This window comes from Sturnira hondurensis, unplaced genomic scaffold (genome assembly GCF_014824575.4).
Source record: "Sturnira hondurensis isolate 20B ecotype Veracruz unplaced genomic scaffold, ASM1482457v3 Scaffold0001872, whole genome shotgun sequence".
Taxonomy (NCBI): domain Eukaryota; kingdom Metazoa; phylum Chordata; class Mammalia; order Chiroptera; family Phyllostomidae; genus Sturnira; species Sturnira hondurensis.
The window spans coordinates 40,731,519-40,734,523 of record NW_028074503.1 but is presented as its reverse complement, the minus strand read 5'-3'; positions in this window follow the sequence as shown (position 1 = coordinate 40,734,523).

The following is a 3,005-nucleotide window of genomic DNA, read 5'->3' as shown; positions in this document are numbered from 1 at the left end:
GATGCTGAGCGTGGGGGGCGGTGGGACGCCCAGCTCCCTGGCCCACTTTGGGGCCACTTGCCAGGGGAGGGTGGGCATCCTTAGTGCGTGGAAAGGTCTTGGGACCCAGCACCGGGCTTGGGGGGCCCAGGCCTGGCCCTCAGGGCCCTGGGGTTTCAGATGAGCGCCGCCCTCATACTGCTCACGATGTGTTGCACCAGGAACTCAGTGACTTTCTGGAGCTGAAGACAGTTGGGCCGTCCAGCTGCGGAGGCTGTTGGAGCAGCTGAGCAACACAGGCCTGACCCCCCAGGGGATTTCAGGGGGAAGCTGCTTCCCAGGGGTCTCTCCTGAGAGAATGAAAGACCCCTCGGTTCACACATCCTGAAACCCTGGGACTGACGGCCAACACGCACCTGTAGCCACCTCTGCCCCACCTGGCGCTGGGCCATCTGGTCCAGGGAGACGCGGCTGTGATCGTGAGGTGGACTCTGCTGCCCCCCGCCCTGACCTGCAGCTCCAAGACCAGAATGGCTCTGGAGAGCTGGACCACCCTGCAATGCGCCCCCACCCCCTGCCACTTGCCCCAGTGTCCTTCTGTTCCGGGCATGGCAGGGGTTTGGACACAAGTGCTTGGGCTGCTTCAGTGGTGAGTGCAGTGAGGCCAATCGATGTGCAGTGTGGACCTGGTGACCTTGACCCTACGCCGGCTGCATGCAGGCTCCCTCCACACCGCACTCAGCTGCCCGGTGTTTCCTTGGGAGCCACCGCCCAGCCTCCTGGAGCTTGGGGACAGGAGGCCATGCCCCAGCATGGGGGGGGGCACTTAAACAGGAAAGCCACCAACAAAATACACAAGGACAAGAAGGGTGCGGCACTCGGTGGACCGTGGAAAGCACAGGTGTGCACGGAGCTGGAGCAAGGAGGCTGGGAGGGTGCCAGGGACCTGGCCGTGGATGTCTGAGGGTGGCCACAGGAGCCCTGCATCGATTTTGAGGTGACAAGGCCCAGTGAGTGGGGAGACTTGCAGACGCAAAGCCCTCGCATAATGCGAATTGACTATGTCTGATTGCATTTGGAAGGGTCCCGGGGAGGAGGCAAAGCCAAATATTTGTCTTGTGGGGAAACAGGGTGGGGACACAGGCCAGGCTGACACAGCCACCGGGACAGCTGACGTTCCCCGGGCCCCGTGTCCCTGCGCCCCGCTGTAAGGCCCCCCTCCCCCGCGAGGCGGCCATGGGCGGCCTGCGGAGGTAGAAGCACTTCTGTCTGGCCTCCGCCGACCTCGCGCTGTTCTTGGTCCTGGCCTTGGTGCAACAAACCCGTCAGCCTCCCTGCATCCTGTCTCGGTGCTACGCTCCCTCAGTCCTGCCCGGGCGGCGTGGCTGCTGCGAATGTTTGCGGTGAAATCGGAAAACCGTCCGTGTCTGCAGGGCCTGTGGGCCTCACGCTGCAGTTCAGGGGTGAGTTCAGAGGCGGGCAGACCCACTTTTTGTCCACTTCTGTCCCCCTGACTCAATGGATCTTCCTGTGACTTTGTTATTATTTTTATTGTTGGCATTAGCATTATCTCCAGGAAAATGGATGTAAAACAGGGAAAATGCCCCGGCCTTCCTGGCTGTACCTCATTTTCGGGAACCGGACTCTGCACGTGCAGGGGGGGCCGTCTCCGTCGGGGTGGGCCGTGCGTCCCCCGGCGACCGTGGGACTGCGGTATTGACCTTCACTGAAGTCCTTTGTTTTGTGCCCTCCCAGCCCGAAGCATGAAACACGCGTGTTTACTGAGTCTGTCCTGGCACGCGGTGTAATTACAAGCCGTTTGTTTTCTCCGTTGTGAAATATGGTTGGAGGAGGAGGAGAGCAATGTGGAAAATTAACATCGTGATGTACTGTATGGCGGAACGGCACTAAAGCGCGGCCACGCTCTCGCGGGCGGTGCTGGGGGGGCGTGTGCGGGAGCAATAAAGAATTAAATGCCTCTTTCTCAACTATATTTGCATGATTTTCAACTGCAGTAAAATCAATCTGATCTGCCGCTCAGAATACATACCACAGCAGCACCACCCAAGTTCTCCCGGGGCCCAGCGGCGCCTTCGCAGCCTGGAGGCGGCGCTCCCGTGGGGGCGAGACTGGCGGGGGCGGGGGGGACGCAGCCCCCGGCTGGGCCCGCAGGCGTGGACCGTCCATGAGGTCCTGCACCTGTGCTCGGGCAGGTGTGTGTTCCAGGTCTGTTTACGGAGTGGTGGACCCAGATGGGAGTGGGGGTGTAGGACAGGAAGCCACATCTCTGGGTCACGCTGGGGTCTCCCCTGTCACCCGGGAGAGAGGCCTGGACCGCTGGGCATTCTCGCGGCAGAACGTTTTGTGGTGTTGCATAGGAAGGACGCCGTGTCGGCGATGAGCTGCATTGTACTGGGAGGCAGTCGGAAGCGCGGTAAGCTTCCTTCAGCAGAGGCAGCGCACCCCCCAGTGTGCCCACGCGGCAGCTCGGGACAGTGTCGGTGCCCTCAGTGTGCCCGCGAGCCTGGGAGTGTGCACACGCGTGTGCGGAGCGTGTGTGGAGCGATGCTGACGTGGGGTGCTTCCTCCTACCTGCTGCTGGTCAGCTGTGAACAGCCCCAGACAACAGGTGGGCTCAGCCTCCGTTCTCAGCGGCCATCTGTCCTTTCCTGGGTGACCTGCTGGACACTGGCCTCGTCTGTGCACCGTGCTTTTCGAACCAGCTCTGACCAGGGGTCTTTCGTGGACACTGAGGCCTTTGCTAAGGAGTTTGCTCTGACGTGTCTCAGATGCTTGTTCCTTTGGGCAGAGGGTCCCCACACGGGAGGCCCGACCCCCTTCGTCCCTCAGGGCATGGCCCATGCTCCTCGAGCTGAGCCCAGATGCGCTCTATCCAGCAGGCCCCCACTGCCGGGTGTGTCTCTGCCTCCCCCAAGAAGTGGGGTGGACTGCCAGGGACACGGCGCTTTCCTTTGGCAGCCGGGGAGGAAAGGCCACGCTGCCCGGCCGCTCTGCGCCGGCCGCTC